This window comes from Sapajus apella, unplaced genomic scaffold, assembly GCF_009761245.1.
Source record: "Sapajus apella isolate SASKATOON/1434 unplaced genomic scaffold, GSC_monkey_1.0 scaffold32, whole genome shotgun sequence".
Classification (NCBI taxonomy): Eukaryota; Metazoa; Chordata; class Mammalia; order Primates; family Cebidae; genus Sapajus; species Sapajus apella.
In genome coordinates, this window is record NW_022436972.1 from 9,574,968 (window position 1) to 9,591,827 (window position 16,860).

A 16,860-nucleotide genomic window follows, 5' to 3' on the forward strand; every position below is an offset into this window, starting at 1 on the left:
ATTTCTCTCTTAATATGAACATAATCATCTCCTTTAGGCCCATCCTACTTCTGGTTGTAAGAAAAATGGAACTCTTTTAAAAGTAATAATAAATAAATTAAGCTATTGCTTAGGCTTAGATAGAGAGATGATGGTTAAGTGTGTGCCCACCCCCAAGCTCTGGCAAACTCTAAAACTCCAAGGCCACCCAACTTCTTCTTGTCATGTAAAAGACAAGTTTTAAGGCAACCTTTTGATATTTACTCAACTTACTCTCCAATGAGAACTTTAAGAGAGCTAAATGTCATTTTTGCAAGTAACTGTGATCAGAATGAATAATTTTCAAACTTTGGATAGACTACGTAATATTTTGTTCACATTATGTGTAATACCAACACTAGGAACACTGCTGATTTCTATCTGCTTTCAATTTCCTTTGACCACTTGGGCGAATCATAAGATGGCCAATTGCAGGCACCCACTCAGAGCTGTATGAAATAGACGTTGTAATAGCATTTTCCCCTGGATATTTGAGGACCAGAGACAAACCTTTCTGGAGTGCTCAATTGTTTGGGCCTGTGTTTACAATGAGCTCCTCTCTGATTTGTCTGCAGTTTCCTCTGTGGGCACCTCTGAGGTTCTGCTTTTTTGTCAGTCCCCGGGAATACTGCTCTGATATATCACATATGCTGTAAAACGCAGAGTATAAGTTGAGAGAACACAGCATTATTTAGAGTCCCCAAATGCAATGATGTGTGGCCTTCAGAGTGTCTTTCCAAATAATGTCTCTTTCTAAATAATCACTTGGCTGCAGTTTTTAAAAAGAAATTTCTTTAACCGTTTGGTAATCAACATTAAGCATGAATAAGGTATATCCACGGTTGTCAGTATTTAGTCGGCCTGTGAAAGCTTAAAAACACAGGGTATTTAAGAGGGACGCTATAATTACTGAAGAAGATAAACTGAAGGGCTTCAAGAGTGATGTCAGAAGCTCTGATATTCTACTTGGTATAAAAGCAGACCCTTTGACTTCAGAACCCGCTCTCCATGTCACTCCTCTTTCTCTGACTCCAACGCAGTCCTGTTCATCTTTACCTTCATGACACCATAACTTCTTCCAGCATCATCCCAATCCACCCCCCATGGCCATTTTCATTTTACATTTCATTTACAGGAAGTCTTTTCTGAATGCCTACCACATGCCAATTAGCATCTGGCACAGACATACACAAATGAAGAAATCATGATCTCTGCCCAAATGTGAACAATTAACCCAAAAGAGCAGTATCTCCTAAAATGTGGATAGTTAATATTTTGTGCAAAAAAGAGTTCTAAAGCCAAACGGATTTAGAAAATATTTGTTTCCAAACTTCTCAAAATCCTTAATGTTCTAATGTATACCATGGCGTCAAGAAGAGATAGAAAAATCCAGTATTTCCAAAACTTATTTGATTCCAGACCTTTTTTCTCACACAGCCTCATACAGACAGATAGTGCTCCTCAGAGTTCTCTTTGGAATTGGGCTGATGGCCATAGGTGGAAAGATCTCTGGGAGCACAGGAAAGAAAGAACAGTTACCCACTCTGCTCCTAGGCAGCCATGCTTCTGCGGCTGATAAATATTTCATTGCCAACTGATGTACTCACTCAAACATTTATGATAGGCCTACTCTGCATCAAACATTTTGATGATGTATCTCTGATCGATGAAAAATACTGTTTTTTAAAGGAAACACATTCCCACCATTTGCATTTGAGAACATCTGATTGCTAACCACATCCTACTCATCAGTGTGTGCATGTTTCATGCCACTTCTACATGGACAAATAACTATCATCAAAACTACAACAGGTTTTAAGCAGGTTGCTAGCCAACGCTCTTCCCTCAGTTTACTGATGACCATTCTCCAAGTCTGAGACTTAAAGAGCAGAACAGATGATGATCCATCTTGGGCAGTTTAGGTCTGTTTGTTTTTTTGGCAAGTGGGAAATGAAACGTGATGAACTTTCGATGTTCTTTCCAACACCGAGACTCCAAAAATATAAAAGAAGCGCAATGATTGTTAGAGAAAAGTAACTGTCATCACCGAGCACAAAAAGGCAGGGGCAAGTCGCTTCAGTGCCAAGCAGCATGCATTCATTTACCTCTGAATCTTCACTGGTTGAAATGAAAGAATGTGTTGAACTAGCAGGAACTCTTGTTTTCTGTGATTTCTGTTCTACATCATGTAACCACTTTCCTGGTCACAACTTCCCATTGGAAAAGGTAGGTACGGTCAGTAGATCAAATTCAGCTTTATAAAACTGCTCCTTATTAGAAGTCTTCTTAAAGAGATAATAGCAAAGGAGACTTAAACACAAGGTTATCCTGAAGATGAATTTAGGATAATCTGTGCACTTCAACGCACTTCAATTATCCATTCTCACATACTCTATCACTGATACAGAGGTAGCCCTAACGTATTCCAACTAACAAGAAAGATAATAACCCTCTTCTCTAGACAAATGTACATTGAGAATTTTCCTTGAGGCATTACTGTACATTCTGATATCAAGGAATTATGAAAAGGTGGAGGAATTGAAAACCAATGTTTTGCACAATAATCTGATTTTATTTATCTATGCAGTGTTACTCCCTTTGAAACCTGGTGTTCTAAAGATTCAGTGTAGTTACCGTTTGTTTTTTTTTTTTCAAAGTTCATCTTATGGATGAAAAACACGCTTCTTGTTACAATGGGATAGTGGCAACTGGCCACTCTGCCATGAATTCTTTGCTCAATAGGTGTCAGATGTTGGAAGCATTCATCACGATTAGACACAGGGCAGATGCAAAGGGAGAAGCGTCAAGTGTGAGAAAAGAGAGACATCCAACCTATGGAGAAGCACCTTTCCAAGCTTTTCTGTTCCACCTCCATTGTCCCGCATCTCCCAGGAGAGTTGGTGTTGTCAGAGCCTACTCTTCTCTGAGGTTTCACTATGGTCAGAGATTCTGCCCCTGCATTAACTTTCAAATCCAGGCCTTTTCCCCACCCTCCTCTCCTTTACTCCCAGCACCAAGTCAGTCCAGAGCTTATCCTCCTGCCTGCGGACCCTGGCATATCACTCTAGTGGATTTTCTGGATTTTCTCAGCCCTACCTCCTTTCTGTCCAATCCATCCTATTTAATTCTGTCAGTCTACTCTTCCTTGGCAAATTTTCAATCTCTCTCTTCATGGCTCAGAAAGCCATCCATGGCTTACTATCCTCAAGTTAAAGTTCAACTTTCTGAGCTTGGCATTCCAGATATCTCAAAATCTGGCCCCAGCCTACCTTTCAAGCTTCCAGTTGTTTTAGTTGTGACGTGGTGCTTGATACTTAAATATGCATTTGTTGGATGGATGGACAATGGAAGGATGAATGGATGGATGGATGGAAGGATGAATGGATATGTCCTAACATGAAACATGTTTCAATGTATCTGCTTTACCTGTTTTTCTCTAAAAAGGGGCTTGTCCTTTCCTACCTATGTGTTATTTTTTTATTTTCTATTTTGTATCCTATCTTACTCTTTTGACTGTTCAAATCCCTCCTATGGCCTATAGCTCAGTTGCAGATTCAAGCCCTACCTTCTCTATCCACTCTAATCCAAAGTGACTCATCCCTGTTCTGAACTATTCATTGATCAATACCTGTTTACTGAGTGCCATTATTTGCCAGTCACTGGGCTAGGTCTTGAGAATATGGCTGCCCTTATCCATCACCTTTTCTTTTCCAGTATATGTTTACAGACTTACAATCCAAATAATTCCTGTTGTGAATTAGCAATTCAGCAGACAGGAAATTACATTACCTTCTAGTGGTTTTGTCAAAGGCTGGAGACAGGTGCTGTCACTGCAGCCCTTGCTCAGCCACCATCACTGACTTGGGCAAGTCAGGAAACCTCAATCAGCTATCTTGAAATGAGTCCTGTTTCTATAGTTCCTAACTTCAGTCCGCACAAAGGCAGTGTCTCCCATTGGGTGCCATTTTCTGGTACCATGGAGATGTCTGCTTAGGCTCTTCCCCAGGAGCACAGCACTGTCAACAGAGCCCAGCTTCTGAGTTACCCCAGCTCTTCCACTTGGATGTTAATCTCTTTGTGTCTCAGTTTATCATATCAGTTGTTTTAAGATGAGTTGAGATGACGACTCCAAAGAGAATAAGTCTTCAATAAAGTTTAGCTATTTTTATTAGCCCAAATGTATTTTTACTTCTAAATAAGTATACATTGGGTACATACATAATATAAATTTTTAAAAAGGTTTAATAAAGCAAACATGGCCAGGCACGGTCGTTCACACCTGTAATCCCAGCACTTTGGGAGGCCGAAGCAGGTGGATCACAAGGTCAGGAGCTCGAGACCAACCTGCCCAATATGGTGAAACCCTGTCTCTAGGAAAAATACAAAAATTAGCTGGGTGTGGTGGTGCATGCCTATAATCCCAGTTACTTAGGAGGAGGCTGAGGCAAGAGAATTGCCTGAACCCAGGAGGCAGAGGTTGCATTGAGCCGAGATTGTGCCACTGCACTTCAGCCTGGGTGACAGAGCAAGACCCCATCTCATAAAAAGAAAAGAAAAGGAAAAAAGCAAACACACAGCTTGTAGCTCCTGGGTTTTATACCAACGTGCTTCTTTTCTAAGTTGATTTGAAGAAAATGTAGCAAATGGGTGCCTCTTCTTGCTTTGAGAATAAGGATTCTATCGGTATCATTATTTTGATGAAAAGTACACTTTGAATTGCACAAAAGAATTGGTACGTAGCTGGTGGAAGTTGCTAACACAAAGGTGGGACAGGGTTTATGCCTATAATTTCCATTAGCCTTCCACAGAATGATGCTGTGAAAAGTGATTTGCAAGCGTATTCACCTGATATCACAAATGTGCTAGGAACCACTGTCTTAACTCAGGGCCTCTTGAGATCTCTGTCACCAACTTCTAGTTTTGTGAGAACCAGAAATTGTTATTCCTCAGAAAACTGTTCTCTGTTGAAATATCCTCCACTGCAAAAGATACTGTATGTGTAATATATGCAATTCACAAGCCAGGTTATCTTTATGGTGCAGGACACTTAATATTCTGTTGGCTAATTTTCAGTTTTTTCTTAGTGTTTTGGTTATTATGTGGAAATCTAACTCCAGTGTTGAATGTTTTTCTAACTCCAAAGAAAAACAGTCAATTTATTGCATGAGAGTTTCTGTGAGGGTGCTTAACACGATGCCATACCCACAATACCTCAAAAAACACGGGTAATTATAATTGCCAGATGCGCTGGAAAAAGCCCTTGAACGAGGGTCAGGATACCTGGGTTCTGAGCCCGTATTTGCTATAACTGTTGCATGAATTTGGATGAGTGACTTAAATTCTCTTGTTTATCAGTTACTGTATTGGTTCTAATATGCTTTACCACATTTATTATGTGATAAAGGATAAATTATATGATAAAGACAAAGTAAATATGAAAATTCACTTTTTGGTATGATATACCAACAGGAATAGTCCGCACATATTACTACATTTCATCTTCATTATACATGATAACACTTAATCCTTTCGACGATGAAGGAGACAAACTCTATTTGACAATAGTTTATTGCTATCAGTATCCCCATTTTACAGATGAAAAAACCTTAGCCAGGTTAAACAGAACATCACTAGGAATTTGAACGCAGTCGGAATTTAACTACCAAGCTGTAGGAAAATGAGTCGATCACGCACCCTCACATTTGCATATTATAAATCTCAGCTGATAAAATAATTATGATCAATAGTTACCACATATATTGTACATTAATAGTATATAATAAAAACGGTGTCTAATAAAACTCCCCTTTTTAAAAGAAGGCAGTTTGAATTATTTCTTTGGCTCAAGGAAGACATATTCCTTTTTCTGACTCTCATCATGTGAAATCTGAATTCACATCTTTTCCATTAACTTGTCATTACCCACAATCATCCCGAGAGACTAAGCTGTTTACGGAGGAAACAAACGCTACAGACAAATATGGACTTCCTCTCCTCTGAGCTTCCGGCCTGAGTTGCTCTGCAAGGGCAGATATTCAAACAAAGGCAATAAAAGCATCTGCTATTTACACATTTCCAAAGCAGGACGGTGGAATCCATTCCCCCTCACTGGAATAAGATCTCCATGGTGACGCTGACTTCAGGGAGTGGGGCCAGTTTCTCAGCAGAGCCTTGGCAAGGATATTTTCTTTACAAGAGCGCCCTCTTCAAACAAGACAGGGGATATCTCTGCAGCCCTGGATGTATTTGAAGCCACAGAAGTCATTGTGTCTTTATCAGGTGTTTCTCATTGTATCAGAGACACCACAATATTTTGCTGTCACCCCTTTAAATAATATATTTTAAGTAAGATCATAAACCATCACAGAAGTAAAAATGAATACATTCATTCCATCTATTGGAATCTTTGAGTATGGCACATTCTTTCTGTTTTAACTTTCTTTTTCTTTAAATGCTTAATTTATAATTTCTTAAACTTCTTGATACCAGTTAAAGATGGTAGGCTTAAATGTTCTGGGGTTAGCATTTTAATGAGATGGTCCTTACCAAAAAGGAATGTTTATACTTAAAAAAAAAAAAACAAAAAACCCTAGTTACCTATGTATCTAAGGCGCCAAGTTAACAACCTTCCTCTTTCTGCACAATTCATAATGTGACCATTATAATTAGCTTTCAGTTAAAACTTGGCACATATGGGGCTCCTCACCCTGCCAAAACTGAATTGCGAGGAGGTTCCTCTTCCAGTTTCATTCCATACTTGGCTTCTTCTCTCCACTCTTAGCAATGAGTATTTTTATGCCACATGATATTATAAGTCAACCACTGTGAATTTTTCTGTCCTATAATCATGTAATTCCATATGTTTCTGGTTCTAAAATATGTTCACAATTAGTTTTATAGCCAAATATTAGAAATGTGTTATGTTATTGTCATAAAAACACATTCTCTATCCCTTCCTGTAATTTTTGTTTTCACTCTTTGATGATAAATTTATGCAAGTGATAATTTATTTTACTCTAGTTCTTATGGCTAGAAGCTTCTGATAAAAAAAAGTTCTTTAAAGAAACTCTGGCTCTTGGCCAGAGGAAAATATGTGAATAAAAAATAAATTAGTAAAGTAATAATAATTAACAGAAAGAAGAAAATAAAGATCCTCAAAGTACTCTCTACAAGTTTAAAACATGAAGCTCTAAGACTTTTTTTTTTTGCAAAAATGGATAATACTGCTGAAATTCAGAATAGGCTAGGAGATAATACTCAAACTAACAGGCCGATGCTTTAAAGAAATGGAAAAAAAGAAATACTCTCCTTTGAAATGCTAGCAATTTGGTTCGCTGGTCAATCAGAAAAAGTCAATTACGGAATTGAAAGTGTGTTTCCTCCTTGGATGTGTTCGTAGCTGCTGTAGTTGACATGGACATCAGCAATTGCAGCCTGCTGTTGAACATACTCTCTGACCCCAAAGGCACATTTTATGCATGGTTCATCATCTTTCATGGATTCAGACATATCTAAGCAGACTGCAATCTATTCTAAGTGATTCATCTTTTATTATCTAGCCTGTTTTTCTAAATACTAACATTTTGTTCTCTTTCTTTTTGAGGTGGAGTTTCTCTCTTGTTGCCCAGGCTGAAGTATAATGGCGCGATCTTGGCTCACTGCGACCTCCACCTCCTGGGTTCAAGGGATTCTCCTGCCTCGGCCTTCCGAGTAGCTGGGATTACAGGCATACACCACCACACCCGGCTAATTTTGTATTTTTAGGAGAGAAAGGGGTTTCTCCATGTGGATCAGGCTGGTCTTGAACTCCTGACCTCAGGTGATCTGCCTGCCATGACCTCCCAAAGTGCTGGGATTACAGGTGTGAGCCCGTTCTGTTTTGTAAAATGTGTCTCTTAGTCCATTCAGACTGCTATAACAACAATATCATAGACTGGATGGTTCATGAACAGCTGGTATTTATGTCTCACAGCCTGGAGGCTGGAAGTTCAAGATAAAGGCACCAGATGATCTGGTGTCTGGTAAGGGCCTGCTTTCTCACTGTAGCCTCACGAGGTAGAAGGGACAAGGGACCTCCTGGGACTTCTAATAAGAGCCCTGATTCTATTCATGGGGATGATGCCCTCGTGACCTAATGGACCTAATCACCTCCCAAAGGTCCGCCTCCTAATACATCGCCTTGGAGGTTAGGATTTCAACATGTAGGCATTTTGGGGGATACAAACGTTCAGACCAAAGCAAAGTGTAAAATGACCTTCTAGTAACAAATACTGACTAAGTATCTTGGCTTGGCCACCTGATAGATGTGTGACCCTGGACATCTGTTTAACATCTTCAAGCCTCAGTTTCCTCATATGTAAAATGGAGCTACCAATGCTCACCCTGTAGTGTTTCGTGAGGATTCAATGAGATAATGTATGTAATCAGTACCTTGCCTGGCTTGTAGAGAACACCAGGGCTGAGCAGCTACTGCTGTCAGTGCTGATGTTAGTAAGGCATAGTAGGTAGGTCTCTGTGTTAAATATCATTCTGAGGGATTTTGGGCTATTATTTAAGAATAGAACACTAAACTCTTAAAATAGCTGGGAAAGAGAGGCATGAAGAATAGCGATTACTCAGAAGGTTTCCAATCCTGGTCTTTTGCCAAGTTACCACATCAGTCCTATTACTCTGTTTGGCTTCTCCTACTAAGACATCTTTTACTGTTGTGTATCTCCTTTTTAGAATAGCTTACCTACTTGCCTGCCTTTCACTTAAGGAATTAAAGGATAGTCCAAGAAAATGAAAACTGTAACACAGTAGTTTCTTTGGAGAGGGTACAAATAATCTCTGGTCTGAACCCAGAAGCTAACCTAAATCAATTACCTTACAATGAGTGTTCAAGATTAAGGGTGGCCAAGCCCAGGAAATTGGCTTATCTGAACCGTCTGATTGAATTCATCATCTTCTGGGATAGAAAAAGATTAAACTTATATTCTACTGCTGAGAGGATCTCCCAAAAGATTCATGCAAGTAGGTAGTTGAGATTGTGGCATGGTTTCTAATTAGGCAGAAACATCTTACTATGATAACTGGAAAAAGAAGAAAGAAAACTATTAAGAGAAACACGAAGCCACATAATACAGAATCTTTTGGAAATCCTTAAAGGGTAAAATGTGGCACCGAGCATATGGTTGGTCGTCTGTGTAATGCTTGGGGAGTGATATTGGACATAATGCTATCTTCAAGTCATTCTGAGGAATACTTCAAGTTCTCATCACCAATGCCAAGAAGTGTTCATAGCAGGAGTCATAAACACGGGACCAACCAGGGATAGGCAGGGAATATGGACGAGTGAAGGCTCGGCCAAAAGAAAAAAAAAACCATCAGAGGCAAACTGGATCATAAATGCCCTGTCCAAAGTAAGCAGCATCAGGCACTGTGCTCCAATATTACTTTCTCTGAAAACATTTTAATAGAAAGAATTGTTGTAAATTTAACATCCCCAATTAAAAAATTAAATCTGTGGTACTATGTAAACCCATACAAATGCTCCTCTGGCCTGGATTCAGTCCATTCAACTTTTGATCTACAAACAACCATTAAAAACTTTGAAAATAATTATACTGTTAAAAAGGATTTTCAAATGTTTATTCTTTTATGAGTTTACTGTATGTTCTTTGTTAGGGTGGTTACTATTTATAAAAGCCAAGATGAAGAGCAAAGAAATGATGCTCTGAGGTTCTCCTACTAAAGAAGTACATAAGCCTACAAAACACCATTAATAGAATAGGTTTGGGGCAAAATAAACTCAGAGTGAAGGAACAGAGTCACTAATCAGTGAGTGTAAGGTGCTTTACAGAAGTCTTGGCATGCAGACAAAGTTACAAAAGTCAGGCTTCAAACCCAGAGAACCACACCCAACCCACAAAATCTGTGTCAGGCAACATCCTCAGATAGAGTCAGGACTTAAAAATGTTTTTAAAGCAACTCATTGCTCTCTTATGATTTTGCTGACCCTTATTCAACATGCACATAAATGCATTCTGGTGCTATGAGTTTCCCTCTTGACGTTTTTTAGAAGGAGCCCAGGACGAGTGCTAAGACCCATGAGGCGTGAGGCCCTAAGAGAGACTTGAAACATGATGTTACATTGATTCCTCACAAGGACTGTTTGGTAAAATCAGATTTTTAAAAAGTTTTGAAAGAAAATTGTAAGTATCAAAAGTATTGGCATATATTTGAGAGCTGAAAACATAAAAGTAAATCCCTTTGCCTGGTATGTTCTTGTGCACTGGCTTGCTGCCTGAGAGTGTGAAAAATAATAGTCCCTAAGTCATGGAAGTATGCTTTTTCCAGGAACATTTATAAAGGTCTCTTGACATTAAAGCATGGAGTTTGTTGCTTTAAACATTTCTATTTTGAATCTACTTCTCTGCAATATAGCTTGAGATTAAAAGGCATTTTTATACAGTGCAAATGAGTCTGCTTAAGCAAAGGATGTTTTTCAAACAACAACAATCCCATAAAGCTAACATTTCCAAAATGATTATGAGCCTCACCATCACCACCACCATTATAACTATCACCAACATCCCCACTATAACTACCATCAGTACTACCACCACCAACTACTACAACCATCACCACCATCACTGCTATAACCACCACCACCACTACCGCTACTTTCACTATCATTGCCATTGCCCCTATAACACCACTACCACCAGCACCACTACAATAGCCATCACTACCACCACTACATCACTATAACCATCACCATCACCACTATAACTACCACCGCCACCACTATAACCATCACCACCATTAACACTATAACCATCACAACCACCACCATCACCATCACATACCATCACTACCATCACCATCACCACAACCATACTACCAACCTCAGCATAACTACCACCACCACCACTACCACCATTAACACCACTATCACCATCATTACCATCAACACCACTATCTCCATAACGGGAGCCCCTACAAAACTTTGGATTTTGTTCTAAATGAGCTGAGGACAGAGCCTTTTGTCTCTTGGGTGTTCTGTGCAGCATACTAGTCTGTGTTCTGTTCACTGAGTGCTTAACCACTTCTAATTGATAATAATCATCCTGGTAATATTCAGTACAAAGGCAACCTAGAATTCTAAAATTATTTTAGGAATGAATTTATTTTTTTTTGCCCATACTTAAATGCAGCTACTAAACATATTTACATGGCTTAAAAAATATTGGAGGAAAGTATTTGCTCTCCAAAAAATATATTTGAGAGCAAGTGAGCTCTTAAAATTATAAATGGAAACATTCTCTGGAATTGTTTGAATAATAATACTGTTTTTACATAATTGTATTAAGATCTAAACACAGCTAATGAAAGGTTGAGAGAAAGATGGCAATAGTAAGATTTAAAAAAATTACAGTTCAAAGTGAAGGCTTGGTTTCAAGCCATTATGTTTTCATAAATAAATTCTGATGTGGGCACACAACTATGAATACAAACTTCGAGATATTCTTAATGGTCTTTTAAAAATTATATATGGTGACGAAAATACCTTATGTCAACATTTCCTCTTTGTCTTCATTGTATATTATGTATATTAGAGCAACTATAATTAAATCTTTTTTATCTAAATCTGGAGTTGAGTGAGTAACATAGGGCTGGTTTCCATCTCGTCACGATGCATGAACCAAGGCATAAAGCATCATGACTTCAAAAGCCTACAGAGACCTGGCAGGTAACATACACAGTGAAGTGGGCCAGGCATAATAAAACACTATGCAAACAGAGCGATCAATGGCCACGAACACAGGCAGACAATAGGAAACTGATGGGGACTGCACTGACCTGGAACATCTCCCACCCATAAATGGGGCAGCTCAACACTTGTCATGCAGGAAAGTAGGCCAGATTCATTAATTTCTTATGAGAAAGTGAAATCAGATTTTCATTTGAAAGCCCCTGATTTTTAAAAAGTTGGCAATAAAATCATGTTTTATAAGAAACACTGTGTATTGCAAATGAGACATGTCCATGTCCTGGATTCAACCCGTGGGCAGGCAGTTTGTAGTCTCCAGGAGAGAATTCCAGCAGCCATGGTTAATATGCACAGAGCACATGGTTAATATGCACAGTACTCTTGGCTGTATCTGTGATCTCAGGAGAGACTACCAAGCTTCCGGATAGACTCTAGCTCTTGTAATTTCCAAAGGCAGGGTAGGGCACAGTCAAGACCAACCACTCCTAGAAATTAGAGCTCATGAAAATACCAACACAGCAAGTCTTATGTGTGTGTGTGCACTTATGTGTACATGTTTATGCGCACGTGTACATGGATGCATCTACATGTGCTTACATTCCTGTCCTGGGAAAGGGTTGTGTTAGTCAACAGATTGTTTCCTGTCTCTTTCCTCTCTTTTCCTATGCTTGATTATCATGACTTATTCCTGGAGAGAAGAGGAGAGAAATAAAGTGGAGAATTTACAACAGGAAATTTTAGAGCAAATGTTACCAGCCCAGTAGAGGTGGAAGAAAACTAAATCCCTCCAACAAAGCCAAGAAGCTCCTTCTACTTCCCTTTCTCACCCCTTAATCTCTGGCTGCAAGGGCAAATCATGGTTTTAAAAGCTACCAACTTCACCTTAAAAATGAATGATCGCTCTCTAAAAATAAAAATCTACCATGTGCAGTCATTTTCCTCTTGGCCACATCTTCTCGGCTCAAATGTGAAAAAAATCACCAGGGCCATTAAAAACTATTAAAAATGTTAGCTTTAGCTGGAAGGAAGCAGAGTAAATAAAACTCAGCTATCTGGGGAAATGGGTTTAAGACATCAGAGTGAAAGGATAAAAATCAGAGCTTTTATTTGTTTGTTTACTTACTTGTTTTAGAGGCAGGGTCTCTGTTGCCCAGGCTGGAGTGCAATGGTGGGATCACACCTCACTGTAACCTCAACCTCCTGGGCTCAAGCAATCCTCTGCCTCAGTCTCCCCAAAATCTGACTACAGGCACTCATCACTATACCTGGTTAACTGTTAAATTTTTTTGTAGACATGGGGTCTCACTATGTTGCCCAGGCTGGTCTTGAACTCCTGGACTCAAGCCAATCCTCCTGCCTCAGCCTCTCAAAGTGCTCGGATTAAAGGCATGAGCCACCATGCCTGGCCAAAAACATCAGAGCTTTTCACAAATAGTTATTTTTTTTTTTTTTTGGAGACCGAGTTTTGCTTTTGTTACCCAGGCTGGAGTGCAATGGTGCGATCTCGGCTCACTGCAACCTCCGCCTCCTGGTATCAGGCAATTCGCCTGCCTCAGCCTCCTGAGTAGCTGGGATTATAGGCACGTGCCACCATGCCCAGCTAATTTTTTGTATTTTTAGTAGAGACGGGGTTTCACCATGTTGACCAGGATGTCTCGATCTCTTGACCTTGTGATCCACCCGCCTTGGCCTCCCAAAGTGCTGGGATTACAGGCGTGAGCCACCGTGCCTGGCCCAAAAATCATTTCTAATGGTGTATTTTTATTTATTACATTTCTCACAAACCAGGAATGAGTTGACGTGATTATTTTCTCCTTCCACAAGCTTATCTCATATTACTGATGGCCTTCTCTCACGATGTCATAATTGGCTCTGAATGTCCCTCGTGGTCCAGTCCATTTATGTACAGAACCTCTACCCAGCACAGGAAGATGCTTTTGTTATTTGGATGAGAACATGCTCATGTTTACGTATTTTTATGTTCCAATTCACTTTAAACAATGCAGCAATATAGAACAGCATATAATAGAGGTTTTGAGCATAGTCTCCAGAGTCAGAGAAACTCAAGTTTAAAAGTCAGTTCCATGAATGGGAGACTTGGGTCACCTATTCAACACATTTCTTCACAGAAAGAATGAGGATAATATTGCATCCGCCTCCCAGGATGATTGAAAGAATTTGATAAGATCATGCATAGGCATGTCAGGCCCCCAAATGTCCTGAAAAAAGCAAATAATAGCAATATAGCCCGTAAGTTAATGTTGGTGAAACATAAACTTCCAAGATTACTCTCAGGGTCAACTATCCAGGAACAGAGAGCAAAATAAATCAGTGGTTTCCAGCCTGTCCTTTCCTTGTACCGGTTTTACACTGAAAATTATTCTGTCTAACAGCTGTTGGATTCAGACAACCATAACGCATTATTAGAACTGTAATCAGCACTGACCAAATTACATGAAAACCATATTTTCTTTCCTGCTGTATATTATCCATTTTTCTTTTATATGTGAAGAATACGGTGCACTAACTAAATTAAGATAAACTTTCCCCTTGCATCCCATGAAATAATATTCTTTTCAAGTACCTGACAAGCAGATGATTGAAAATTCCCTTGAGGCTGAAACGTTTGTCCACGCCAATCATAGCTTCCTTAATGCTAAAGGAAATGAGATCTAAGCATGAACTACCATAATGAACAGCAATTTAAAGGTTTAAAATCACAAAAAAGGCATAGCCATTCAATGCAAATCTCAAAATTGAAGTTTTCTCCTTGTTTCTGATTTAGACAAACTTCAATGTGTTATCCACAAGTTTTAAGTCTGACTTCAATATTAAGTGTAATCAGATAAAAATAAGGTTAAAATCACCATACATGATAGCCATAGTTATAAATTCATTTAAACAAAATCATCATCATGTAATTTCTAAAGCAATCAAGTCATAAACGTCTTTTTGCAATTATTTGTAGTGTTATACTGCCCTTCAGTGTCCAAACATATGAACTGTTATCAAAAATTTTTCAGCTCAAGAAGTGTCTATATGAAACTTTACAGTGAACAAAATAGTTGTCTTATTTTTTTGCAGTATCTCAGTCAAGGGTGTTGCTGTGGGTTGAACTGTGTCCCCCAAAATTCATAGGTTGAAGTTTTAATTCCCAGTACGTCAGGATATAACCTTGTTTGGAAATAGAGTCATTGCAGGACCAGGCGTGATGGCTCATGCCTATAATCCCAGCACTTTGGGAGGCTGAGGCAGGTGGATCATGAGGTCAGGAGATCAAGACCATCCTGGCTAATATGGTGAAACCCTGTATCTACTAAAAATACAAAAAATTAGCTGGGCATGGTGGCACACACATATAGTCCCAGTTACTCAGGAGGCTGTGGGAGAAGAATTGCTTGAACCTAGGAGGCAGAGGTTGTAGTGGGCTGAGATCGCACCACTGTACTTCAGGCTGGGAGACAGAGCGAGGCTCCATTTCAAAAAAAGCAAAAGCAAGAGAGAGCGAGAAATACAGTCATTGCAGATGTAATTAGTTAAGATGAGGTCATCCTGGAGTTGAGCGGGCCCCTAAATCAACATGACTGGTGGCTTTATAAGAAAAGGACACTTTGACAAAGACACAGGAAGAAGGGCACATAAATATAAAGGCAGAGATTGGAAGATGCTTCTGTAAGCCAAGGAAAGCCAAAGATTGCCAGCAAACACCAGAAGCTAGGGGAGGGGCCTGGAACTGATTCTCCCTAACAGCTTTCAGAAGAAACCAACCCTGTCAACGCCTTTATCTTGAACCCCCAGCCCTCAGAAGTGTGAGACAATACATTTTTGTGTTTAAGCCACTCAGAGCACGGTGATTTATTACAGAAATTTTAGCAAATCAATACAGGTGTGTATTTTTCATGCACACAGAAATATACAGAAACAAAAATTTTCCAACAAAACAATGGCTAATGGCTTCAGTCTTCCATTGAGTTTCATTAAGTTCTAGAGGGTTTTAGAGAGAAACTCTAAAGCATAGGAAATTCTGGTAACATATATATGTTCTGCCAACCTGAAGAAAGGCAAACATGTGGTCTTTATTCATTATTTTACATTTATGCTAGTTATTACTTATGCCACCATGACCAGTTCCTGATTGTATGAAAGAGTGGTTTGTACAGATCCTGGATTATCTGGACTCTCTTATGTTCCCTTCGTCTTTTCTGCTTTGTTCATTGTTAGTTGTTTTACATTATATATTCAGAAGAGTGAACTAAGAACAGGAAAGCCTTTATAGGACACCTCCTTCACTTCTAAGATAGAAACAAGGAATCATGACAGTGCCCCAAGAACAAGTGGATCATGGGCAGGACGCCACACTGCAGTGAATCGGCAGAACTGGATTCTCCTCATCTTGACTCTGTAAATCACTCACAGTGGGAGCCTAACATCTCTGATTGCCAGTTTTGTCTTCTTTAAAATAAGAAATTATACTAAATGAGCAATGTCTCTTCAAGCTCTTTTGTTTCATGACTTATAGAGGAAACTTGCAAAGGGCAAACTGGGGAGGTGAATTTTCTTGAGAGCCTACTATGCTTGAGGCACTAAAAACCAAATGCATCTTTATCGCCCAGTGGAGGAGATTCCATAGTTAGTATAGTGGGGAACAATGAAAATATTTTAATTCTACAATTTACTAGAGGCTGTTATTGAATGTTTTGGTAGAGTAGGAAACATAATAGGAAGTCTTGCTAGGCCATATTTTGTGAATGTAAAGACCAGATTGTCAAGAATTGGTTTATACTGAGAGGTTAAAGGGTATGAAATTTCTGGCATTGGTCTAGTCAATGGTAACTTAGAACTTCAATGTTCTACGTGTTTCTAGAACCATGAAGTAGTTAAATTATTATCATGGATGATATGGTTAGACTTTGTATCCCTACCCAAATCTCATCTTGAATTGTAATCTCCAGGTGTTTAGGGAAAGACCTTGTGGGAAATGACTGGATAATGGGGGAAGTTTCTCCCATGTTGTCCTCATGATAGTGAGTTAATTCTCATGGGATCTCATGGTTTTCTAGATGGTAGTTTTTCTTGAATTCTCATGC

At 39.2% G+C, this 16,860-nt stretch overlaps 1 protein-coding gene and 1 long non-coding RNA gene across 5 annotated transcripts in view; one reads left to right on the plus strand and one right to left on the minus strand.

Moving 5' to 3' along the window:
• Positions 1-16,860, minus strand: part of DCLK1 (doublecortin like kinase 1) — a 357,933-nt gene that overhangs the window by 175,023 nt on the left and 166,050 nt on the right. The gene's annotated exons all lie outside the window — the stretch shown is intronic.
• On the plus strand, positions 10,919-16,266 carry LOC116562306. Its single transcript, XR_004273872.1, has 2 exons — positions 10,919-11,752; positions 15,995-16,266. It is a non-coding gene; the product is annotated as an uncharacterized LOC116562306 (long non-coding RNA).